The 27380-nt window shown below is 37.8% G+C and overlaps 1 protein-coding gene across 10 annotated transcripts in view; it reads left to right on the top strand.

Annotated features, from left to right (window-relative positions):
* The window catches only part of ZBTB20 (zinc finger and BTB domain containing 20), an 838943-nt gene that overhangs the window by 625617 nt on the left and 185946 nt on the right, over positions 1-27380 (top strand). For all 10 annotated transcript variants that reach the window (XM_053565344.1, XM_053565346.1, XM_053565343.1 and 7 more), the window contains one exon: positions 25259-25297. The gene's annotated coding sequence lies outside the window, so the exon portion shown is untranslated. The remainder of the gene's footprint in view (positions 1-25258; positions 25298-27380) is intronic.

Here is a 27380-nt window from a genome sequence, read left to right as displayed (position 1 = left end):
AGAAGGAAGGAAGGAAGAGGAGGAGGAGGAGGAGGAAGAAACGGCCCCGACTATTCATTCAGTTAGTCATTCAGCAGGTATTTATTGAGCCCTACTCTCTACCAGGTCCTCTTCTTTTATCAGGGATACAACTCCAGTAGACGTATAGCACATTTCCAATCAGCGGATGCCTTTCCCTCCACACAGCCTAACAGCAAATGCTTCAAGCCAACCGAGGGCCAAAAAAAGAAAAACACAAGTTCATAATTGAAGACTCTTTTTTTCAGTTTATGAACCTCAAAAATGATTTTGATTTAAAAATGAAACTTGGCAAGTGATTAGTTCATATGTTTTAGTTTATAATATGTTTTAATCATTTTGGGTGTTTTCAAAACAAATGGTGAGATTAGGGTTTTCTTCCCCTCTTCTATTTTTGGACCTTTTCCTCCAGAGAGTCCTTCTCTTGTGTTTAGTTTTGGTGTTCTTAGTATATTTGAATAATGCTTTTAAGTATTTGAAATGTGTGCATGTGGTCGAAAGGAGGTAAGAAAGAAGAAACATAAGACTTCATGATCCCCGTTCAAACAAATACTCATGCCACAGGCCAGAGCAGTGTCCAGGCATCACCTCCTCAAGGAAACCTTATCAGAAATGCCTCACATGCAAGTCCCCTGACCCAGGTAGTGTCCTAGCATTCTTCTATGTCCTTAACACCTTCATAATTAAGAATAGACGATGAGGTTAGTTGTTCAGTTTTTCCCCGAATGTAAGCTCTGTGGGGATTAGCACTATATCTGCTCTGTCTACAATTTAACTAACTTCAGCATAGAATATGGCACACAGTAGGTGCTTATGAAATATATGTTGCAGTACTCTAAGAGGCAGAGGTGGGTGGATCACCTGAGCTCAGGAGACCAGCCTGAGCAAGAGTGAGACACCATCTCTACTAAAAATAGAAAAAAACTAGCTGGGCATGGTGGCAGGCACCGATAGTCCCAGCTACTCAGGAGGCTGAGGCAGGAGGATCACTTGAGCCCAGGGGTTTGAGGTTGCTGTGTGCGATGACATCATGGCACTCTACTCAGGGTGACAGAGTGAAAGTCTGTCTCAAGAAAAAAAGAAAGGAAGAAATATGTATTGAGCAAGTGAGAGACTGACCAAGAAACCTGGCTTTTGGAGTGTCCTACTCCTACCCAAGCACTTTCAACCTGTGCACTGCCTATAACATTGGTTCTCAACCTTCCTAATTGATGCGTTGTTACAAATGGAAAAAGGGGTCGTGACCCACAGGTTGAGAACCTCTGGCCTACAGATTAGCCAACCCAGTCTGAAGCTTCAAGGTGTTGCTCAGTATTTTGTAGACAACAAAGAACAGGTTTGCTTTCTAACACCACACATTGTTCAAGAGTTAAAAGAATTTAAAGGATAAATACTTATTATTGGCAATGTGTGGGGCACACAGTAAAATAACATAGATTATTTTTCTTGTTTTCTTGTTTAATGTCTGTTTCCTGTACTAGAATTTAAGGTGGAGAACTTGATCTGTCAATAACATTATCCTTTGTGCCTAGAATGATGTCTGACACATACCAGGTATTCACCAAATATTCGTTAATAAATAAATGGCAGGCATTCCATCAGTACTGTGTTGATTGATGAGATTGTTTATTAATGAATGAAAAATGTAGTAATGTGAAGTTCTTATTCTTTTATCAACATCATGCCTAGCTCTTAGTAGGCATTCAATAACTATATGATAAGTAAAAGAACTAATTATTAGTATAGTATTCCAATATATTCAAGGATTTTTTTTTTACTAAGTGTATTAATTTGCTTTGGTTGATGTAAGAAAGTACACACAAACTGTGTGATTTAAACAATTGAAAGTGGTTTTTGTCTCAGTTCTAGAAGGTAGACATCCAAGATCAAGGTGTTGGCAGGATCCACCACCTTGATCTTGGACTATGGAAGAGAATCTGTTCTATGCCTCTCACCTAACTTCTGGTGGTTTTCTGACGACCCTCGGTGTTCCTTGACATGTAGAAGGACTGCTCCAATCCTTGCCTTGCCCTTCACATGGTGTTCTTCCTGTTTACATGTCTGTGTCCAAATCTGCCCTTTTCATTAGGACACCAGTCATGTGAGATTGGGGCCTGTTCTACTCCAGTGTGATCTCATCTTAATCACATCTGCAATGACCCTCTTTGCAAACATAGTCATGTTCTGAGGAACTTGGAGTTAGAATTTCAACGTAGGAATTTGAGGAGAAGATAATAAACCCATAATACTAAAATAATAGAGAGAATCAGATGGTAACATTTTGATAGATGACTTCTATTTGGAAAACATCAGCTTCTCAAAATAACATCCAATTTTATAATTCTATATGGAAATTGATGTGGCAAGATTAAATGCCATTAACTATGTTATACCAAAATGTGTGTGTTTATAGAGAGAAAAGATGAAGAAAGTCCAAGAGGCCTAAATGTAGAGGGCATATTGTCTTGAATGCTGAGTAGCCTTGAATGACCAGATAATGGGTTATATGGGAAAGACTGCTGAGAAACCTTCAAAGGGATTTGTGTATGAAGCAAAAGGATTGAGTTTTGGCTTTATTTTACAGACATCAGGGAACCAACCTATAAGTCAAAACTTACTGAATGGTAAAGGGTATAAAAAGAGTGAATTATATTGTATGTAAATTATACCCAGTTAATTTGACTTTGAAAATAAATAAAATACTGAGGTTGAAAAATGGACCTTGAGAGTAGTAATTCAGAAGTTTTTCATGACCTTGGGAAAAATGGTTTAATTAAAAGTCCAACTAAAGAAACCAGATTTTAATGGGTTAAAGAATACATGGGAGTTTAGGAAGTTTGCAGGTGACACAAAAGAGGCAAAGATCAGGTCTATGGAGGTGATTTGTTGTTTATTGGTGTATTATGGTTGTTATTGTTGAAGACAGCTAAAGCATGTTGGCAGGCAGAAGGAAAACCGAAAATACAAAAGAAAGGAGTAACTGATATAGTAAGATCTGGAGGAGGTCCTCAGTGCTAGAAAAAAGATTCTCTGAAATGTTAGGGGTGGGTTCAATTACAGAGAGGGAGTGATGACAAATGCCATTTTATGGCCCCTGTTTTCTCTGTGTAGAAGGAGACAAGGTTAGTAGCTGAGAGCCAAGAGTAGAGGGTTGGTTATAAGGAGTTAACTAGAGTGATAAATGAAACGAAGGAATGAAAAAGGAAACTGACTAGAACAAATTTAAAAAAAAAATGGAAAGTAATTCTGAAACACCAGATGAAGCTGGAAACGATTCTGGAGGAGCACCAGGCTGTACAGTTTTGTGATATTTCTCCAGCATTGCTCAGCAGCCTGGGACCTGAGGAGAACATACAAAATTGAGTTCTTCTGGGCTCACGAGCTAGGTTGATACAGCTGAGAACCACAGATGAGGGGATTGATGGAGCTGGTAAATGTCTTTAAGGTTAACAACCATTCAGGTCCAGGCTGGTAGAGAAAAAAATTAAAGATTAGCAGTCTAAAAGAGAAAAAAAATCAAAACCAAAGAGTCATGATAAGAAGATAGACTATTTCTTTTTTATTATTTTTAGTTATTATAGGTACATAATAGTTGTGTATCTTTAGGGTATATGTGATATCTTAAGGCAGGCATACATGTGAATTAAGCAAGTCAGGGAACTGGGGTATCCATCACCTGAAGCGTGTATCATTTCTTTGTCTTAGAAACATTCTAATTCCACTGTTTAGTCCTTGTCTAGTATATGCTAACTTGCTGTTGCTTATAGTCACTTTGTTGTGCTATCACAAATTGTTCATTCTGCCTATGTATCTACATTTTTGTACCCATTAACCATGCCCATTTTATCCCCCACTCCCAGCTACCTTTTCAGGCTTGGGAAACCATCATTGTATTCTGTCTCCATGAGATCAATTGTTTTTAATATTTAGCACAAATAAGAGAGAACATGTGATATTTGTCTTTCTGTTCTTGACTTATTTTACTTAACATAGTTTTCTCCAGTCCCATTCATGAGGGGCGGGATTTCATTCTTTTCATGGCTATGTAATATTCCATCATAGGTACAGATATAATATAGATATAGATCTCACATGTGTATAGTGTGTATATTTATACACACAACAATTTCCTTATCCATTCATCTGCTGATGGAAACTTAGATTGATTCCAAGTCTTGGCTACTAAGTATTATGAATAGTGCTGCAATAAACATGGAAGTAAAGCAATTTTTAATATAATGAATTACCATACTTTGGATATGTGTACCCAGCAGTGGGATTTCTGGGTCATATGGTAGTTCTGCACATATTTTTATTTTGTGAGGAGCCGTCATACTGTCCTCCATAGTGGTTGTGCTAATTTACCTTCCCAAAAACAGTGGGTGAGGGTTCTCCATTCTCTACATCCTCATTAGCATTCTTTACTGCTTCTCTTTTTGATAAAAGCTATTTTAACTGGAGTGGGATGATATCTAATTGTAGTTTTTTTTATTGTTAAATCATAGCTGTGTACATTTGTGCACTCAAGGGGTACAATATGCTGGTTTTATATACAATCTGAAATATTCTCATCAAACTGTTCAAAGTAGCCTTCATGGCATTTTCTTAGTTATTGTACGTAGATATTTGTATTCTGCCTTTAGTAAGTTTCACCTGTACCTATTCTAAGATGCACGGTAGGTGTGGCCCCACCCATTACCCTCTCTCCACCTGAACCTCCCCCCTCCCTTCCCCTCCCTTGGCCCTTTCCCCATATTCTTGAGCTATAGTTGGGTTATAGCCTTCATACAAAAGCTACAAATTAACTTCATAGTAGGGCTGAGTACATTGGATACTTTTTCTTCCATTCTTGAGATACTTTGCTAAGAAGAATATGTTCCAGCTCCATCCATGTAAACATGAAAGAGGTAAAGTCTCCATCTTTCTTTAAGGCTGCATAATAGTCCATGGTATACATGTACCACAGTTTGCTAGTCCATTCGTGGGTTGATGGGCACTTGGACTTCTTCCATGACTTAGCAATTATGAATTGGGCAGCAATAAACATTCTGGTACAGATGTCTTTGTTATATTGTGATTTTTGGTCTTCTGGGTATATACCTAATAAAGGAATTATAGGATCGAATGGCAGGTCTATTTTTAGGTCTCTAAGTATTCTCCAAACATCCTTCCAAAAGGAACATATTAGTGTGCATTCCCATCAGCAGTGTAGAAGTGTTCCCTTTTCTCCACATCCACGCCAACATCTCTGGTTTTGGGATTTTGTTATGTGGGCTACTCTTACTGGGGTTAGGTGATATCTCAAAGTAGTTTTGATTTGCATTTCTCTGATGATTAAGGATGATGAGCTTTTTTCCATGTGTCTGTAGATCATGCGTCTGTCTTCTTTAAAGAAGTTTCTCTTCAAGTCCTTTGCCCACCCTGAGATGGGATCACTTGTTCTTTTCTTGCTAATACGTTTGAGTTCTCTGTGATTCTGGTTATTAAACCTTTATCGGAGGTATAACCTGCAAATATTTTCTCCCATTCTGAGGGCCGTCTGCTTGCTTTACTTACTATGTTCTTGGCTGTGCAGAAGCTTTTTAGTTTGATCAGGTCCCAGTAATGTATTTTTGATACTGCTTCAATTGCCTGGGGAGTCCTCCTCATTAACTATTCACCCAGGCCGATTCCTTCAAGAGTGTTCCCTGCACTTTCTGCAAGTTTTTATAGTGTTATGTCTTAAGTTTAAATCTTTTATCCAGTGAGAGCCTATCTTAGTTAATGGTGAAAGGTGTGGGTCCAGTTTCAGTCTTTTACAGATCGCCAGCCAGTTCACCCAGCACCATTTGTTAAATAGGGAATCTTTTCCCCACTGAATGTTTTTAATTGGCTTGTCAAAGATCAAATAACGGTAAGTAGCTGGATACATCTCTTGGTTCTCTATTCTGTTCCAGACATCTACTTCTCTGTTTTTGTGCCAGTACCATGCTGTTTTGATCACTATTGATTTATAGTACAGTCTCAGGTCTGGTAGCATGATTCCTTCTGTTTTGTTTTTATTTCTGAGTAATGTTTTGGCTATTTGAGGTTTTTTTCTGATTCCATATAAAAGGAAGTATTATTTTTTTCAAGATTTTTAAAATATGACAATGGAGCTTTGATAGGAATTGCATTAAAATTATATATTGCTTTGGGTAGTATAGACATTTTAACGATGTTGATTCTTCCCAGCCATGAGCATGGTATGTTTTTCCATTTGTTAACATCTTCAGCTATTTCTTTTCTTAAAGTTTCATAGTTCTCTTTATAGAGATCTTTCACGTCCTTTGTTAGATAAACTCCCAAATATTTCATCTTCTTTGGCACTACTATGAAAAGAATAGAGTCCTTGACTATTTTTTCGGCTTGGCTGTTGATGGTATATATAAAGGCTACAGATTTATGGGTTTTGATTTTGTAGCCTGAGACATTTCTGTACTCCTTGATCACTTCTAAAAGTTTTGTAGTAGAATCCCTAGTGTTTTCCAGATATACAATCATGTCATCTGCAAAGAGTGAAAGTTTGATCTCTAGAGGCCTTCTATAGCAAACCCACAGCCAATATTGTACTGAATGGAGTTAAATTGAAATCATTTCCACTTAGATCAGGAACCAGGCAAGGTTGCCCATTGTCTCTATTGCTCTTTAAGATTGTAATGGAAGTTTTAGCCATTGCAATTAGGGAAGAAAAGGCGATCAAGGGTATCAACATAGGGTCAGAAGAGATCAAACTTTCATTCTAATTGTAGTTTTTATTTGCATTTCTCTGATAACTAATGATACTAAGTATTTTTTCATATACCTGTGGGCCATTTCTATATCTTCTTTTGAGAAATGTCTATTCAGATCCTTTGCCTATTTTTCAGTTGGATTATTTGATATTTTCCTGTTGAGTTGTTGGAGTTTCTTATATATTCTAGTTATTAATCCCTGTCAGATGGGTAGTTTGCAGATATTTTCTCGTATTCAGTGGATTGTCCGTTTACCTTGTTGAGTGTTTCCTATGTTGTGCAGAAGCTTTTAGGGAGTACTAGTTTTCTGGACCCATCTATGTCCCAGTAAGGAGGCCTACCACACATATCTTTTGCCACAGATCTCAGAGAAAATAAAGAAAGAAGACTGAACACATTAGAGGGTATGTACTGGACTCAGAAACATAAGCTGGTGGTTGGAGTTTCATCCTCAACTTGCCACTAATTTTTGTTGTTGTTTTTGGGAAATCCTTGAGGGTATAAAGAGCCAAGTTACACTGCTTACATTTGCTGGGTAATATCCCTCTAACAATAGTGTACTATCCACAAGAAGTGTGTCACACTCTGTAACCCCACACACCCCCTCCCTTTTTCCCTCTCTCTGTTCCCCAATTCCCCTCCCCCCACCATGTACTAGCATCAGTTGTCCTTACATCAAAATTGAGTACATTGGCAATTTTGATATGAGGACAATTAATGACAATTAAGGTCACTGTGGGGGTGGGGGAAGGGGAGAGCAGAGAGAGAAAGAAGGAGGAAGGGGTGGGGAAAGGAAGAACAGAGAGAGGGAAGGTGGGGGGCCTTGGTGTGTGCCACACCTTTTAGGGGCAAGACACGATTGCAAGAGGGACTTTACCTAACAAATGCAATCGGTGTAACCTGGTTTATTGTATCCTCAATGAATCCCCAACAATAAAAAATAAATATTAAAAAAAAATTGAGTACATGTGATTCTTGCTTCTCCATTCCTGTGGTGCTTTACTAAGAAGAATGTATTTCAACTCCATCCAAATTAATGCAAAAGATGTAAAGTCACCATCCTTTTTAGTGGCTGAATAGTATTTCATGGTATACATATACCACAGCTTATTAATCCATTCCTGGATTGGTGGGCATTTAGGTTGTTTCCACAGTTTGGCAATTGTAAACTGAGCTGCAATAAACAGTCTAGTGATAGTTTCTTTATGATAAAATGACTTTTTTTTCTTCTGGGAAATCGGTAGAAATTTTTACCTTGTAATGGGATTATAGGACTTTTACCCTCCTGGTGAGACTGCAAACTAATACAACTCTTTTGGAAGGAAGTATGGAGAATCTCCAAAGCACTCAAACTTGCCACTAATTTAAGGAGCTGTATTTACCACCATTATCACAGAATGCTAGTCCTTAGGAAAGGAATGTCACCTGTGCACCTGAGAGCAGGAGAAATGAGAACATCCCATGGGGCTATGCAGATAATCTTGATAGGAGTCAAAATTTTTACTTTTTGCCTCAGATTCCAAAATCATACTGATGTTTCCCTTAAGGAATGCTCTTTTACTTCTTTTAAAAATCTCAATATATTCTGTTAGTCTTCAGAATTGGCGCCTGTCTTTTGGTTCTCATTATCCTTTCCCTTATTTTCTCTTTCTCCTGGCTTCCTCCTATCTGTAGGCATTGAAAGTTGTTATATGTCTCAGTAACTTTTTCCTGCTCGGTGACCAAGTGAAGTATTCCCATAAGGCTTAGTATTGGATATTTTCCCCCAAGAAGACTGGGCTAAGAAGTTGGTGCTCAGTTAAACACTTTTAGGTACTTTACAGAAAACCATGTACACCTAACTCCATATGCCCTAGGCATTCAGGTGAACTGGTATCTGTGCGTGGTGTTCATAAGGAAAGCCCTGTCCTGTAGACCCCGTCTCCAAATGTCGGCTAGCAAAATAACCAACCATGTTGTTCTCTGTGAGATGCCATGCTCTAATTATCCTTTACCTCCTTGAGTGGACTACGGTGAACATAACAAACACGGTTTAGTGGTTCTTGTGCCTTGTGAGAATTCCTAAGTTCCTTCTCTTGATGTTGTCTGTTGCATAAGTTAAAAAAATGGCTTTGAGAGAACTTGAATAAACAGCTCCAAAATGTCTTCTTTTCTCTGCAAATATAATTCCTTGTAAAATTTCTTTTTTTGTTTTCCTTTTTGTTTCCTACCCTTGATCCTATTATAGCACCCGCAATGCTAAAAACCAGCTGGCCTGGAGATTAATACGACCAGACATACCATGAATTTTTTAGATCTCAAAAGTCCCAGTTTCTTCTTCTTGGTCGATCAGATATAGGTTTTTTTTTTTTTTATATGTATGCAGTTATCATAAGTCTTTTCTAATTTTATTTTAATTTTGGTCTCTCTGTCTCCTAAGATTATTCCTAAATATGTCTATGTTATAAAGAGGTAGAAGAAAAACCCTAAAGAATGGAGGAGAAAAGAGTATGAAGCAATGGAAGCTGGAAAGAGAAAATACATGAGGAAAGAAGGGAGAAAAAAGGAGGAGATGAAAAAAGTAGGGATTTCCTTTTTTCCCAGTCCCCTCAGACAGCTTTTAGTTTTGATTTTGCTATTTCTCTTGCCTAATGTCCCCAAACAACCTCTTCCTAGCAATTTGTTCTACAAAAATATTTCTTTGATTACCAGAAAATATCTTCTACCTGCACAGCAGGTTGACATCTCCTTCCACAGCATGTCAACATTCTCTCCAGCCTGCCAAGCGCCTCCTAACCTACTAACCCGGGCACATGGACCCACCGCTGTTAGTTCCACCTACCCCACCCCTGCTGGCATGGAGAGTGTTAATGGCTGGGCCGATGTAAGTCTGAAAGAACTTAAGCAGTAATTTGGTTTTACTTTATTAACATTCAAAATATAAACAGGTAAACTACATATTGAATTCATTACATTCTTCCTTCATTGCTTGGAAATATGAAAACTGAATGTTTTAAAAGGGATTGATTGGTGTCATGTATGTATTTGTTCATTTCTGTTTGTGCAAAAATAATAAGAGTGTTAACATGGACGTGGAATAATAATGGTATTTATAATTTCCTCTCCACAATTTATGTAAGAAGAAAATGTCCAAAAAGAAACAAAGAGAGAGCATTCGCTGCTGTGCACACACATTAAATCCTCTAATTTTTGTTTATGAAGCACATGAGGAGGGAAAAGCAAGTTTACCAAAGTGAAGATAAATTAGTGTTCCTTACATCATGTTCACTGACACTTACCTAAGGTACTTAGGTTCAGAAAATTCTAAAATATAATAGAAATGGTACTTCCTTTTTTTTCTTTTCAATGTTATTTTTGCTTCATGTATTTTGAAACTATTTTCTTTTCAATGTATTTTATTTTCAATGTTATTTTTGCTTCATGTATTTTGAATCTCTATTGTTTTAATTTCTTATTTTCTATTAATTTATTTTTTATTTCAGATTAATATGAGAGTAGAAATAATTAGGTTACATCATTTGAGTTTCTAAGATGAAGTTTCTTATACATGGGTCACTCTGAAAGTTTTGAGACAAACTGTGTCATGGTTCATTATTTCACTTTCAAGAAACATAGTCGACAGGGTCCTTTCTGATTCACCCGTGCGAGGTGCCACTTGCTTGGCATATTGGTATTGCTGGGGGGTTTCATTTGTTTCCGTCTGTGCAGATTTCTTTATTTTTGTGTATCTCAAAACTTTTGTAATGACCCATGTAAAGGAACATAGGAGCCAGAAACATGTACTCTGTTAAATCCTCTATGAGGCTAAGATTATTTAAGCAGATTATGGCTCTCTGTTGAAGGCTAATATTGTCTATCACAGAGACTAGGGAGTGCCGTGTCCACAAAGTGATTTGTAATTTGCTTTTAAGTCGAGATAATACGTCTGAAAGGCTGAGGCCCCATTAGTTGTTCCAAAAAGGAAAGAAAAAAATGTGCTTCTAATTAGGTTGAAAAGACTCTTTTCAAAACTTTAATAGTTCTGAGCAAACTTTTATAATATCTCCTTGACTCTCTGAGAAAGAAAACGTAATTGGGAGTGAAGAAGGTGTTTCGTATCATATAAAAATAAGCTGAGTTGATAATACATATTATACATAAAAGGTCGAGTCATTCATGAGGGGTTAATGGATATCACAGAGACGAAAAAGCAAGTAAGGAGGAAGGGGGGGTTGTTATGCAGAGGTCATTGTATTTATGATAAACTTCTCTAAAGGGAGCCAATAACCTGTCAGTGGTAACGGTGACAAAAATTCCCCAATACTCGTTAGAGTAGAAGATCCTTGAGGCAAGGGCAGGATCCAGTTGAAGAGTTATCAATTAAAACTGAAAAACTTACCTGTTGAATTAATGAATAAATACGTGGTTCCATCTGGGAAATACTTTGCATGTTCTCCCTTATATAAACCAACTCTCAGGGTAAGTTCAGAAACATAATTAGGCTTTTATGAGAGAGTTGAAATTTAACAAAGGCCTGAATTTATATTAATTCTTTCCTGTTAATACCCATTCATATTCCTATTCCTGTTCGCCCCAAAAAGTAACCATATTTTAAAGTCCATTGTACTGATTTTGTATGAAAGTGTTATTGAGGAGTATAATGCACTGACCTTATAGACCAAGAGTCCTCAAACTGCGGCCCGCGGGCCACATGAGGCGGTGTGATTGTATTTGTTCCTGTTTTGTTTTTTTACTTCAAAATAAGATATGTGCAGTGTGCATAGGAATTTGTTCATAGTTTTTTTTTGTTTGTTTGTTTTTTTAACTATAGTCCGGCCCTCCAACGGTCTGAGGGACAGTGAATTGGCCCCCTGTTTAAAAAGTTTGAGGATGCCTATTAGACCATCCATGGAAAGGGCTTTAGAATCACAGCATCAGTGAGTCTGGGAGAAATCACAGCCACTCTGTTGTTTCACAGTGACCAGATGAGGCACTTCTAGTCAAAGACTAAAGGCACAGGTATAGGAGCTTGATTTAGACCAGGCGTCCTCAACCTTTTTAAACAGGGGGCCAATTCACTGTCCCTCAGACCGTTTGAGGGCCGGACTATCGTTTAAAAAAAAAAAAAAAGCTATGAACAAATTCCTACACACACTGCACATATCTTATTTTGAAGTAAAAAACAAAATGGGAACAAATACAATTCACACTGCTTCATGTGGCCTGTGGGCTGCAGTTTGAGGACACCTGATTTAGACTATATCAAACAATCTTTTATTACTGATATTTCTAATCAGTAGTAAAAGTAAGCTGTGCCTCACCAGACCTTTCTCTTTTGCCTGTTGGGACAGTTTTATCCACCAGATTACTCCCAGTTGGCAGCCATACCTAAGAGAAGCTTAGGAAGCAATAGTAAATGTGTTTCAGAACTGCAATATGGTCTTCAGTTCCGAAGCATAGGATTTAAGCCACTTTAAGAATTTTAAATATTAGATAGATTTCACCTTGTACTAATTGTCCACCCGTACCAAGAATTCTAGAATTCTGGGTATTTAATAGTGTGTATATAAATGGTTTTGAAAAAAAAAAAAAGAAAAACAGGTTGAACGCTTACACAAGACATGCACGCTCTCTAACCGAGTCTTGCCAAAGGGAACCAACTGGCCACACATACTGATGTGATAGTTTGCCTAAGACGAGACATTCAGAAGATGTTATTTCTTGTCCATTTATGTTCAAATCTTTAAAACTCTGAAGCCATACACTAGTAGAATCAAGGAAAATCGCACATCTTTTTGTTCATTGACAAAGATGACTGATTTAAAATCTGATGACTCTCCTGAAAGCTTCTAACAAGACCTAGAACTTGTCAGGCTCCATTTGTCTCCATTTGTCTGACCAGGATGTGTGTCTATGTTTTATCCATAGAGATTTCTAGGAGAGCCTTATACTTACTGTCTAAATTAATGACGTCTCTCTCTTCTTTTGCCATGACAAAAAACCACTTTACACTATATACATCATGTTAAAGGTTTTTTTTTTTTTTTTAAGTATGTGAACATATTCTGGGAAAGCTTTTTTAGTTTTATCATGTTGACAAGCTGATTCCATTAAATCACCCACCATCATCATGTTCCCTTTTTTTTCTTTTTTGAAAAGTTAGAAAACAGTGATTATCTTAAAGTTTTCAAGGCATTCACTTTGGCAAAAATAAATCTGGAAATATATAAATCTATTCTTTGAAATGGAAAAAAAGATGAATTTTATTCCTTCTTTTGAAGTTGTTTAAGATAGAGAAGGAGATAGTAGGTTCCCCCACACACTGCAGTGAGATTTCTGAAAAATGTTCTGAATCTAGACTACCCTTTTCTATCTAAGTATGTATTAAATATTATTGTTATATATTATTTGTTGTTTAAAATGGACACCACAAGAAGTTGAGTGAATGACACAAAAGGATTTTTCATTCAGGGATTTTTGAGTATTTCTGCACCCTCAGATAAAATGCTATTTGATACTGTTTTAGGGTCACACTGCTGTTTCGAATTGGGGCACATATATCCCCGTTCCTCCCAACACCACGCTTTCCTCACTGAGAGGAAAAAAATCACATGATCATGCTGCTGCTGGGTCATTTAAAGCATTGAGTGGATGTGTGAAATGAGGGGGAAAAAAAGCTCAGTATGGGGTTAATTAGCTCCGTGGAGTTGTGGGTGGGTCACTTCCTCAGGACCAAATCATGCAGGAGGAGCCATGCATGTGCAGACTTACAGAATTAAAAGAACCTATGAACCCTCAGACTCTAGGGCACAAATTGATTGCCTTTGGAAACAAGAAAGGAACCCTTGTGTGCAGTCAGTACTTTGGGCTTCATCGGTCAGAGATGAATGGACTTCCCTTGAAGTATCTGGTGCAGACCACTGTCAGATCTAAAACTGAATCCACGGTCTGAGAAAGCTCTGGCAAACAGGACGCTTTTAAAAATTTACCTCTGCTGACTCTTTTAAAATCATATCTTGCTCAGTTTCTTTTAATGTGTCTTATTTTCTAGCTCTCATCTTGGGAACAACATAATTTCTTTCAGAAAGTACGGGTGAATCCTTTATATTTTCATAATTGTGTTTCACAGACTGCTATGGGTTCCCTGCCTGCTGAGATCCGCTCAGCCATGGTTTGGCCTAAAGGATCCCCACTAGGTTGTTTACAATTTAATCCTTGAAGTGGGAGGTTAAAGAGCAGACAAAAAACATTACCAGTTCCGAGATCATTAATAGGTGAATGCAAGAATTCTGATATTTACAAGGACATCTCACAGGCCAGGATTTCTAGGGCAGAAGGATATTGTGGAAGTCTCCTCCAGCATCTGCTAACAAAGAGCCAGGAGATGAACCACGAGGAAAACACTGAGGACAATATTTTCATAAAATTTCAATACAAATCACTTGCAGTTTTTTTTTTTTTGTTTCTGCCTAAAATACTCAGATTTTAGTAGAATAGCACCTCATAGAATATATGGACAAAAACTCACAACGTGTTTTCTCCTTTCAAGAGGAAGTATATACATATGGTATATGCATGTTTATGTATATATGTTTATTTGAAGTAAAACTATAAGCAGAATCGGTTTCTTGAGGTGGGGGAGCAGACCCGTTTAGCAGGACTATTAGAAAACTTGAAGAATCCAGGACAGAACCCACCACACACACACACACACACCAATCACCAAATACCTCCCTTACTACCTGTGCAAAAAACCTGAATTTGGATCTTGTAGAGACAGTTAAGAAAATGCAAATTTCTCTAAGAGGAAGTGTTAAAACAATTAAAATGAATACATTTTTAGCAAACTGAAAGCAAGTTGTGGTTGGGGAGGATGGAGAACTAAGAGTGTCCCCAAAGAAGCAGCCCCTGTCAACATTTGCTGCTTTTTCTTCTACTACCTGATGGCAGGAATGTGGATGTGGAAATAAGAAAGGAGGGAGGAAGGCAGGGAGGAAGTTTTTTGAATTCTAACAATCTATGTCATCAGCTAATCGTGCCAAAAGCTTTTCAAAATTCAAGTTTCTGGTTAGCTTTCACCTTCGCTGTTGAGTGGGTTCCTATCATTTGAAACAGCATAAGCAATGGCTGCAAGCACCAGCCATTATCCTAGTTAAGCTGTCAGAGTTAGCTTAAACGCTGACTTGATTTTCTGGAGTGACACTGAACAAAATGTTTCTTTTGAAAGGTCTTAGAGATCTACCCCCCAACTACTGATCACAGTAATAACCAATCTCACAAAATCATTAGTGAAGACTAGAATAATATACTGTAACAAGTCGGCTATGAAGAAACTGGCATACTTTGTCTTTTGATTCATACTCTTATGGAAATAAAAGGGTAGCAAAATAAAACTACATTTCTCTCTCTTAATCTCTTTTTGTAACCAGATCTGTACAGGTTACATTGGGACTGAAGTTTTTGTTTTTTTTTCTTTTTGTTTTTTTTTTAAGGTTGAATGTTACTCCAAGGCTTTTATAGCCAAAGTCCATCTTTATGATAGCTTTCTGCTACAGTATACTGCCAAATTTCTCATGAGTGTGCATTTTGGCTTGATGCCTTTGCTATGGGCTGCCTGTTGATTGGTACATGTTAGCTCTTTGCTTATAAGAGTTAGGCAATAATTCAGTGATCCAGTCCAAACCTGGGCCATAGATAGAATGGGCTCATCTTCTATTTAAGAAATGTGGCAAACTGCTTTAAATGAGTTTGGTTCAGACAAGGTCATTGGAACTGTTAATCTAACCCTGTGTGCTGTATGTAATGAACACTTCTGCTGAGCTCCAAAGCTGCAAAGTAAATAGACAAAAAAGCCGGTTAGCTGGCTACCCCGGTTAGAGCTTCTGCCTGAGTCTGTTATTAGATCTACGTTCTTAATCACATGGGGCCCATTTTGGTCACTTAAAGGAATTGTTCACTGGGTCTCCTGATGTCTTTGAAGATAGGCCTGGAAGTAATAATAGTGAGTTCTTATCTTATTTTCTGGATTTTTTTCTCTAACTTTTTCTGTAATTGGAAATTAAATTTATATGCATATTCAATACCAGGTTTATGAAATGCTCAGCAAATTTTTTTAGACTTGAAAGAATTAATTGTTGGCATGTTTTATTCTAGATAATCATGTTAAAACTGGGATATATTCAAGTACATTTTTACTCAATTTTATTTATGTTATGTGCATTGGCAAATTGAATCAATACATAAATACTATTTTGAATTTAATAATTTATAGACTATCCGTATTGCCTAATCCTCTTTAAACTGTAGAATGTCTTTTACTGAGCTGCATTATAATTCTGTATAATTTTTAGGGTCAGCACTTTCTAGGATTTGGTAGAATCATGTCTAGCTAAATAAGGCTAGAAAGGTTATTGAATTCATCTTGCTGACTAGAGGCAGCACTGTATTTATTCCTTCCAAAATAGATGAAGATTTTTTTTCCTTTCTTTGTTTTTGGCCGGGGCTGGGTTTGAACCCGCCACTTCCAGCATATGGGGCCGGCACCCTCCTCCTTTGAGCCACAGGCACCATCCTGATTTTTTCTTATTTTTAAAGAGCCAGGAAGAAAGAAAGTTCATAACTGCTTTTAGCAATTCCTTTGATTATTTACCACTTGTGTATTTCAGATGTTCATCTTTAAGACTTAAATTCTTCACTGGACAGTTTTCCCCTAGGATAAAATGCCAGTGATTATCCTCCTTGTAACAACTCTTTTAGTCAGAAAATTATGAGGACACACCTCAGCTCTTTCCTTCCTAAGCTAAATTGTCCCAGTTTTCTAAGACTTTGCTTTCATTGTTATAGTTCCTTCTATACCCGAGTGGCAAAGGGACTGTTTTAAAAAGTTCTGTCACGTATGATACCTCTGAGAAAGGGCATTACATATTTTAATTTCACTTTGCTGATGGGGAAATAGCCACAGCTTTTTCATCATATGCTGATGGACAGAGCATTTGTGTTCCTGTAACCTTGAGGTTTAAACTTGTTCCCAAAAAAGTAAGTGACTCATACCATTGGCTAGACCCAAGAATAAAGAGCATCAGTTTTCCTAATCTTAAAACTCATCTTGCCCTTACTCCTAAAACACACTAAAATTAGCTTTCCCTTGAACTCTCTCTGGTGATATTTATTTACTGATTTAATAACTTTTTTCTATCATCTTTGTCCCCTAATGTAGGCAGACGGCATTTACTGACAAACACTGAAGTGTCCTGCTGTGTTTAACATACTGAGTTAGGCTTGGGAGGGTCAAATGTGAACTGTGAACTGTTAGCAGACTCAGAGACATGGATGTCCCAGGGTATGTTCAGGGAGGAACAAATAGGCCGTCCCAGTATATGAGGAAACGGTGGTGGGAAATTTTTTTAAAAAACTAGAGTGGTGGGTTGGGGCCAGATTATGAAATGTCTTGAAGGTTCTGAAGCAAATAGTTGTGGTGACAAAGACAAAAGTAACATTTTTCAATCTGTGTTACAGAAAGTGCTTTCTAGGTCTTCAAAACACAGAGCGTGCACATGTTAGCCTCGTGTTTCAGTATCTGACCTGATCTTAACAATTCTTTACAATCTGATTCCAAGAAACTTTTGGGGTACCAGTACCTGCTTAACTTATATCTTCTGATGTAAATTTAGAGTCATGATTTTTTTCCTTTTGTGTTGCTTTTAATCATTTGAGGGAAACATTTGAGTAAAGGCAGCCTTCTGTTGACACTGATCTGGATCTTTCTTTCTCCCTCTTGCTGTCCTATATTTAGTCCAACGTTCTTTGTACAACTAACATGTTACTTTCTGTCTTTATACACTGAGGAGTCTCAGGATGAGTTTGCCTTTAATAGACCCAGTCTTTTGGCACCAAATGGCATTAACGGTAGGCTGTGAGCAGCATTATGACCAAGTGCCTATAAATGATCAGACCACATAATAATACCACCAGACGTCTTCAGCATCCCCTAAAGAATATCAGTTAACTATAGGTCAGAGGTCTTGGTACCTCAGTCCATTTGGAATCCATAAAGCTACAACGTTAGAAGGTTGAGATATGGAAGAAAAAGTTTCTTGGAATCAGATTGTAAAGAATGCCTGAATGTCAGTCAGGGGAAAGATTTGTTTCTAACTTAGGAGCTATGAGGAACTGTCTTTAATGTCAGTCCCAGCCATTCCTCTTTGAACTACTGCTTTCATTTCATTCCAGTCTCTCGAACCCTATACCTATAAAAATTAGGAAGGATCCGAAAGCTTTATATGGGCTGGAATATAGTAGTATAAGTTGTATCTTGACAAAGTCTCAGGCTCAGAAATAGTCCCAGACCTGATTGCTGAACTTTAGTTTTTAAATCTTCTCTCTTTATTGATGGTCACTTTATTTTAGCATCAGAATTGTTGAAGGTAGACGTTCTTTAGGATTGTTATCATAGCATCTTAAGGAAAGATAAATCATTATTATCATTCTGTTACCATTCTTCTTGAGATGGATCCAAAACAATACAGCCTTGAAAGGCACACACCAAGTTATGTGTGACCATTTATGGCATTTATAGTCTTCCTGTGACTGGCCAAGAGGCATAAAAATACTTCGAGAAACTTGTCCGCAGGAGACCCCAACGTACCTAGTGGGAGATGACACCTACAAATAACCCTTCCATCTTATTTTATCTTGTAAACCTCTTACCAGATAGAAAATAGAGAATTAAAAACTCCCAAATTCAGGGTGCATGAAATATTATTATATCTAGTATAGAATTTTTGAATCTGGCAGGTAAAGGAAATCACATATCCAGAGTAAAGATGGAATATCAGTTAACAGGAGCCTGTGAAGCTGGCACTTATTCTGAGAAACATGTGAGTCTAAAAATCCAATAGTGTCTTATCTTTTGAACCTTTGAAAATGCTGGAAGCCAGAAAAATATTAGGAAAATCAGTAAGGTAAAAATTGTCATCCTACTATTTTGAATAACTCCCACATAAGAATTAATTAGCACAATAGTTCTAGAACATTAAAGGGATGCTGAAATGTTATTTCTACTGATAGAAAACAAAGATATAAACCCACCTAACTTCGAGAGAAAGTAGTTTTAAAAAGATTAAAAGGCACGTCGAAGAGGTCATTTCTGTCCTATTGTCACACATTTACCCTCTTCAGCCAGAAGGATAAGCGTTGAACTTCAGTTCATCCAAACTCCTCAGCTCTGTCATCAATGCTATGACACATTCTAATTTTCTGACTCATTTATGATGAATAAGCTCTCCCTTTTTTATTCACAATGCTAAAAGTACCCAATTTTCATGAGTTACGATTACTTCTTTTTCATTACTTATTGTACTATTTTTATTTTCTCTTAGCAAAATTTGTCTCACTCTTTATTACTCAGTGTGAGTCCCATGTGTAGAAAAGCCCATGGTCAGTAACATTGCCCAGACTTGGAGTTAGTTAAGAGGAATGAGCGTCTGACAACCCCGATTCTGTTTATAACCCAGCCAGATACCTCAGCTGGCAAGTGGCTCAGCTTCCTCACCATAAAATGGGTATAATAATAGCTTTCCCTTACCACTGTGAAATATTTAGAATGTAAATCAAGCCAGACCTATCTGCTTCCAAAGAGAAGCTTAAACTAGCCGGCATAATCCTGAATGAGCCCAGATTTCAGGGAGAAACATAAAGTGGAAAAAAACACCTAGAGGTCATGTAATTTAGTGGTTAGAAGCGTGTAGACTTTGGAATGGTACAGATTTATTCAGATGCCAGCAGCTGTGTGATTTGGGGAAAGGTTCCTAATTTCTCAAATCTCCCTTTTTTCTCTAGTAAATTGGAACTAACAGTATTTTCTCTTTTAGTGAGGATTAAATGATATACTGTTAACAATACTTTTCAAACACTTCCACTGGGATGATCATTGAGTTAAGAGTGAGTGATCCAGTGCTAAGGGTACCTGCCAGGTACCTAAGACAATGTGCCACAAACAAGACTTTTCAGGAAAGCCTCAGGTTTTACCCCAGAGATACATATAAATTTTGCTTTCTACTCCTCAATATTCTGGTTTTTTACTAACTGGAAGTTCCACAAGGACAAGAATAGTATCCAACATTCACGAAGTAGTTACTGGAATTATTCAAGAAGTAGTTATCCAAGTTAATACCAGCAGGGAAACTGACCCTCCAGGAAGTCAGTCATGTCTTTATTATTTATTATGTGGTTTTTGGTATTCCCTAGTACACTGCCCGCACCCCTGCGTATGCCCAGATCCAAATTTGAGAACCATTTACTTAGCAAGATACCTGAAACCACAGAAGGTACTTGGTAAATAGTAACTCTTATATCATTATCATTTCTCTGTTCAACACTTTTCTACCCTGCTGCTGCTAAGGCTCTGTGAACATTTTTTAAAAGAACTTATAAAGGATTAGGAAGGCAAGAGTCCGGACTGCAAAGGAGCCTGTGTGTCTCTAACCACATACCTTCACCCACTTAGAACTCTATTTTTTATATTTTTTTTTATTCCCAGCTTCAATTTATGTTTTATTAAAACTTTCTAGAGGCAATGAGCAGCAGGAGTGAAAGAGGATTTCTCCCTACTCTGCCTATGCCAGAGACGACTAACCTGGGATTCCTGGGTGGCCTTCATGGAGTCTGGGAACTCCCTGAACTTGATATTTTTGAGGAATTTTCTGAAAAGACAAGATTGCTTGAGGTCAGGAGTTCGAGACCAGCCTGAGTAAGAGTGAGACCCCATCTCTACTAAAATTAGAAAAACTAGAAAAACTTAACTGAGCATTGTGGCGTGTTCTGGAGGCTGAGGCAGGAGGATTACTTGAGCCCAGGAGTTTTAGGTTGTTGTGAGCTGGACTGATACTACAGTACTCTAACCGTGGCAATAGAGTGAGACTCTGTCTCAAGAAAGGGAGGGAGGGAGGGAGAGGGGGAAGGGAGGCAGGAAAGAAGGAAGGGAGGGAAGGAGGGAAGATGGAGGAAAAGCTGAGGGAGGGAAGGGGAAGGGAAGGGAGGGAGAAAGGGAGAACATTATGTAAATTGAAATTAGAATTGACTAATCTTTAAAATTACAATTAATAATACTTTTTAGTTCCTTGAAGATTGACATAATATAATTTTTACTTGGAAATTATAAAACTAAGATTAGACTTCACCATAAGTCAGTCTTTTTCCTTCTCTCTCTACTTATCCCCCCACCATGTTTTAATGTTCTGAATTATTTAGGCTCAACATTTTTGTATTCTTTGCTAGATATTTGTGCTTTGAATCTAGCATGCTGAAAGCAAATATTTTTCATCTTTGTGGCATTATTATAGATAATTCTTTGCATTTCAAATAAAAACAACTTATAGACATACGAAGTGAAAGACACTTAGGTGCAACGAGCACATAAATAACTATTTATATGTAATAAAATAACAATTTGAATTGAGCAAATACAAATCTATGTATATGAACACATACTGTCAGAATGTATAGCAAATTACATCTCAATCAAGAAGTAGGGAGTCTTCTGACCATTTATGAACATTTATAATATAAATTACATTTAAAAACTCTGAGATTAAAATTCAGCTTTGCTATTAAATTGGGGCTCAGTATTATTGGTTTACACTAACATAGAAGGACAATAATTATACTCAATAAAAATCTTCAGTTTAACTTGCTTTTTCTTAGACTGTGACATATCTCTGTGTTTTTTCCCCTCCGTCTTGAAGTCCTGTCATTGATAGCCAGCCTGTGTGTCACGTGACAACCAGGAAAGACGTTTTTTCATTGAAGAGCTTGGATGTATTAGTCTATCTGTGTACACTAAACTCTTGGATCACATCAAAAATTAAATTTGGACTAATTTTATGAACAAATGCTTCTTGAAATTTAGAAAAGAAAGTTATATTCTTAGATATGAGAACATAAATGCTAAGTGTGGTTTTTAAAGAGCCTGTATATTATTATCAGAAAAATGATAATTGAACATATTTCATAGAAAATTACTAAGCCTATTTTCTCCTTTCTCCAAAGTCCAGGAAAGAAAGTATGCTCAAAAAGGGGGAGTGACAGAAAGAAAAAAAAGATAGGAAGGCAAGAAGGAAGATGGAAGAAAGGAAGGAAGAGAAAGAGGGGAATGAGAGGGGAAAGTGGATAGGGAGGGAGGAAGACAGAAGAAAGTTAAAAAATGCATCCACACAGCAGTCCAATATCCTGGATTGTGCAGAAGATGAGAACATAGCAAAACAGAGTTTTAAAGTCTTTGAAGACTAGTCAGTCTTTTTTTATATTTCAAATTTATATGTGCTTTCAATAAATCATACATAATCTAATTATCTTGCTTAAAATTTTCATTAAACTCATCAATTTTGTGAAACATTTTGAAAGCATTGGAGCTCTCCAGCCTCTCTAGCGTTACATGCGTCATGATCTGGGCTGCAGGTTTCTCCTTCACTCTTATTGTCCTCATCTTTCACACCTGCACATGCTGGGCAGAGCTTCACATTGGCCACAAAAAGGAAATCATGTCTCTGGAGAAATCTTTACCATTGCACATTTTTCCAGAAAACTTTCTGGGAGGGAAGGTCTCTTTAATCTCTAGTTTTCTGTTTTAACATTTTTCAGAGCGAAGTTATTTAATCAGGTCCTTCTACTTGATTTCCTTTGATAAAGTTTATTTTGCATGTTTATGGAGGCTTTACGTGAAGTGGTTAAAATCTTGGTGTCAGAGAGACAAGAATTCAGTCAGCATATGGTGAGTCCCTGATATGCTTTACTGAGGTAGAAGGTAGGGAGACCTGCTTTGTTTTCTCAGTAGCCTTGTTTGGCTTATTAATTTTTCATGGGTCTGATGTTGCATCTGTTTTATCTTCCTGTAAGAGAAGCTATCAAAACAATAGTGGGCAGACCAGTCCTATATTAGCTTATTTGGCATGTGACTTAAGACATGAACTGCCATGTGAGTTGTATTTAACACATGCTAGTTTGGGGCCTGGAGCCTGGTGCGGCTGTTAAACCTCAGCTCATTGTTTTTGCTGTCCATGGGCAGATCTCTTCCACCGCCTGTCCCCCTGCTCCAGCCAACCACCCCCGTGCACCCATGTGCTGGACTCTTTTCTCTGGTTACCATAACTTTCAATTGCACATTTGCCTGGCGGCTCTTTGAATGACTTTTTGCCTGGTGGCCCTTTGAATGAAATCAACAGGATAGTATGCAGCCATGTGATATTGTTGCACATACTTAGCAGGGTATGATTCAGAGGTCATCATCCAGGACCACCCAAAGTCCACTGCAGATACCAGTAAATACTTATGGAATGAGAAAAGACTCAATTTTCAGAAACAAATTCAGTAAGTATGTCATGAGTCACATACAACTCATGTGTCATACAGTGTAAAAACTGATTTCTAGCAATGTGTGAATTGTACGTAAATTGTGCATAGAAAACAAAACATAATTTTTTATTAAATTAGAATAAAGTTATTAAATTGCATATAATTCACACATGGAAAACAAAAAATAACATTTCTATTACATTAGAAAGGTTTTACACATAGTCTGTTTTTATAATAAAACACCATGGCTCCAAGGAAAAAACATATTTTTCTAGTGTGGCAGTCAACGTGTTAAACACTGAAAAGGAGAATTACTGGGTTTTAAACATAGAAGGAGAAACCGTTAAGGTCAGGTCCTCTCAAACCTGAAATTTTCATTATTAGAGATGTGTTTGGGGGAACAGATACTTTAGTTTAAAACCACTTTATCAGACTATTTCCCAGCGCAGAGGGGACATTGTAGTCTGGTGATGAGGGGTCAGGAGTCTGTCAGAGTGAAGGCAAGGAAGCAGGTCAGACTTGGCCGTATTCTGGGCAACACGGAAGCTTAGCAACACACAGATGTCTTGAATTTGTTCAGAGGGTCTTCTACACGTTAAACATGGTACATTTACTATTCAAACAGCCAAATTTTATCAAGATTTAACTCTTGTCAAAGTTAGCTAAAGCTACCCGTATCCTTTGGATACTTTTTCTTCCATTCTTGAGCCCTACTATAAAACCAAGTTATAGCTTACATATGAAAGCTATAACCCAATTATAGCCCAAGAATATAGGGAAAGAGGATTGGGAGGGGAGGTGGGGGAGGATGGGTGGAGAGAGGGTAATTGGTGGGACCACACCTACGGTGCATCTTACAAGGGTACAGGTGAAATTTACTAAATGTGGAATATAAATGTCTTAACACAATAACTAAGAAAGTGCCGTGACCGTTTGACACATTTTCATCACACTGGTTAACATAGCCTTCCTGGCATTTTCTTTTTCTTTTTCTTTTTTTTTTATTACATCATAGCTGTGTACATTAATGCGATCATGGGGCACCATACACTGGTTTTATAGACCATTTGACACATTTTCATCACACTAGTTAACATAGCCTTCCTGGCATTTTCTTACTTATTGTGTTAAGACATTTACATTCTACATTTACTAAGTTTCACATATACCCTTGTAAGATGCACCGCAGGTGTAATCCCGCCAATCACCCTCCTTCCACCCACCTCCTCCCTCCCTCCCCTCCCTTTTCCCCTTCCCCCTATTCTTAGTTATAACTGGGTTATAGCTTTCATGTGAAAGCCATAAATTAGTTTCATAGTAGGGCTAAGTACATTGGATACTTTTTCTTCCATTCTTGAGATACTTTATTAAGAAGAATATGTTCCAGCTCCATCCATGTAAACATGAAAAAGCTGGCATTTTCTTAGTTATTGTGTTAAGACATTTATATTCTACATTTACTAAGTTTCACATGTACCCTTGTAAGATGCACCGCAGGTGTATATAAAACCAGTGTATGGTGCCCCATGATCACATTAATGTACACAGCTATGATTTAATAATAAAAAAAAAAAGTGCCGTGAGGGCTATGTTAACCAGTTTGATGAAAATATTTCAAATTGTATATAAAACCAGCACATTGTACCCCATGATTGCATTAATGTACACAGCTATGATTTAATTAAAAAAAAAAAAAAGCCAGGTACTATATAGTGAAGCTTTTACCTACTCAAGTTGGTGCTACCCAACAGAACTTTGTGCAGTAATAGAAACACTCTCTCTCTGTACCGTCCAATTAGGCACTTGAAATGTGGCTAGTGTTTACTAGCTTCTTAGTAAACTTTAAGAAATTTAAACTTAAATAGACGAATGTGTCTAGTGTATTGAACAGGAGTACAACTCTGAAAATGCTATACGGTAGAGAGTGGAATGAAATTGGCAAAGATCTTGGCACTCCTTTTGCTGGAAAGGACTAAATTGGTCATTATAGGAGAGGGTCATACCTTTGGAAAATTTTTATTAAGCTGCATCGCCTTCATTAGGGGTTACAGGTAGCAAAAAGAGCTCCTTTTGAAACAACTAGTCCCATCTAGACCTAGATTTGCTTTCCTTCTTCCCCTGTATCCTTGTTTTTAATTCCCTGTTTTTTCCTTGATTTTCAGTTCTTTGACCATCAGTCTGGGCCTGCTTCTGCTCCTTATGTAAGTAAATGTGGTTTTTTACCTCTTAAAGAAAGCTTCAGATGTGGGAAATTGGAGGGGGGGTGGTATTTTGGTAGTTGACTTCATTGTGGTTTTTAGTATTTCTTTAGTAGGCATTAGCTTCTTTTTGCTTGGAGTTGATGCTGTTGGTGATAGTGGTTGGTTGTTATCTATAAGGAGTCTAAAAAGACTAGTGGCCCAGCCACCGTTCCTATATAAAGACTGCCTTTATTTTGCCACAGCTTCTGTTTGCAAAAGTCATGACTCTCCCAAGCTATTGCTTATATTATTTAGCCAAATCCCAGCAACACTTGGGCTTTTGCTCCACTGTCAATCATTGGGCAATTATTTGCTTTTCATTTATGCACCCATCCCTAGGTCTAGTAGTTGTTAATTTTACCATATATAACAGAGCTTTTATTTCTTTACAAAATTTCTAATATCCTTTAACTAAGAAGTACAAGACTAAAAAGTACATAGGTTAATATTTTGTGCAAAATTGTAAAATCTAGGAGAGAAATATAAATCTAGGATTCACATGTGTCAAAGGGTTTATAGAAGGTACCATTCCTTTTTTTAGAAAAGATGAGAAGGTATTTGGAGGGAGAAACAAAATTTGATTTTATATGAAAAAAAAGAACATTTATTATCTAAAACCCAAATAGGCTTCACTGAATCAGTTTGGTTAAATTTTACTTTATGCCGCTGGAAAGAGGTTCTGGGGCAGCGAACCCAAATAATCAAAGTAACTGTAAGAGAAACCACCCAAGAGATCCTACAGGTAATGGCAGTCTCCTAATGTGATAAACAGTCCTCAGCATCCTCTGGCTGCTCTCACTCTCAATCACAACATCACATCTCGCTTCACTGACTCCCCACTCTGAGCGATTTCTTGTGTTACAATCATTTTCACAGAAAGGAGGTTCCCATGGCTATTTTTCTTGTGTGTGGCTTCCACTAACATTCCTAGAAGCTAGTGGCAAATATATTTAGAGGAGCCAAATCCTCCGAAGGATGTTAAGGGTAAAGTCTAACGTGACAGTTTGTTTGACAGAAAAAGGAGGCTGATTCAACTCCCCAAAGACTGGTGCTGTGTGTAATGCATTTATACAACAGGGGAGGGTCCTATCTGCCCCTGACATGTCTTGTTATTCTCTGTTCACGGGGTTGATGGAGTGGGTCTGTGAATGCTTTGGAGGATGTCAACGTGCACGCTCAGGGTTACCACTTTATGTCTCCACAACCCTCCCCTCCTTTACCTAGCACTGTGTATTTCTAGTCCTCTGGCAAATCATTTTTGTTACAGTTCTTTTGTGTAAAAAGAGTTCACATAATAGCTCTGTGTTAGACAAGTCATGAATCCTCACATCACCGGGATGAGTCAGCACAGTGCACTCCTGCCCTCACGGGCTCAGCCATTATGACGTCAGTGCTAGAGGGCGAGCCTCAGACACAGCAGTACACAGGACTTGTGTCACTGATTAGAAATCAAGGAGGAGACCTTTGAGATAAAAAAATATTGAAAGGTTGTCTCTGGCTCATAAGAAAATCTGAAACTGACTTTATGCTACATCAACCATCAGTTACAGAGCTTCTAGAGAAATCCTGTTTTTTTTAAACAGAGATAAGGCTGGAGGAATGACCTGTAGTGAGCTGATAGTCCTTTCATATACCTTGACCTTGTCCTACCCCAGGCCAGGCTTCATGTTTGCTTAGATTATTCTAAATCCTGAGGCTGCCCTTATGCTGGCAGGGTTATAAGGCCTGTGACAGTTCTGCTGTCCTCAAGTGCCCCCTTGGACACAGCTGATGGCCCCAGGGTTGGTACCCCAGAGGCCCCATCAAAGGGAAAAAGTTCCTTGGGAACAGATGAGAACATTATCTCCTCAGTGAACTCCAAGTGCCTCTTCAATGCCCCCCGCTAAACAGGTGCAGAACTCTGCCTGCTCAACCTCTCCTCTTGGCACTGTGTTTAGTCTAGTGTCCCAGTGTGGATTTGGCTGAGATTTCAACAGGAACTAAAGAGTTGCCACATGTTCCCCCAAGAGTGTTCCATTCCATTAATGTTTAGCAGAAACAAAAA

This window comes from Nycticebus coucang, chromosome 16 (genome assembly GCF_027406575.1).
Source record: "Nycticebus coucang isolate mNycCou1 chromosome 16, mNycCou1.pri, whole genome shotgun sequence".
Lineage (NCBI taxonomy): Eukaryota > Metazoa > Chordata > Mammalia > Primates > Lorisidae > Nycticebus > Nycticebus coucang.
This window is presented reverse-complemented; position numbering and strand designations above follow the sequence as displayed.